The following is a 382-nucleotide window of genomic DNA, read 5'->3' as shown; positions in this document are numbered from 1 at the left end:
GTAAAAAAATCTTTCAATATTACTAATATTTTTTATTAGTTATAAGTTATTCAATATGTATTCTATTTATTTTGCAGATCAATTTTATCTTGTTGATTCTGGATTTCCTAACATGTCTGGATATCTTGCTCCATTTCGAAAGACGAGATATCATTTGCGAGATTTTCGTGATGGAGGACGACCAAGAGGTAAACAAGAATTGTTCAATCATAGACACTCTTCGTTAAGGAATGTTATTGAGAGATGTTTTTTGGAGTACTAAAATCAAGATTCCCCATAATAAAGATGATGCCAAATTACCCTGTTAGAAGACAAATGTTAATTCCTAATGCTTGTTGCACTATACATAACTTTATTAGATTGCAACACAGTGAAGATATAC

This window comes from Lupinus angustifolius, chromosome LG02 (genome assembly GCF_001865875.1).
Source record: "Lupinus angustifolius cultivar Tanjil chromosome LG02, LupAngTanjil_v1.0, whole genome shotgun sequence".
NCBI classification, from domain to species: domain Eukaryota; kingdom Viridiplantae; phylum Streptophyta; class Magnoliopsida; order Fabales; family Fabaceae; genus Lupinus; species Lupinus angustifolius.
The sequence above is the reverse complement of the archived record's forward strand: the minus strand, read 5'-3'. Positions refer to the sequence as shown.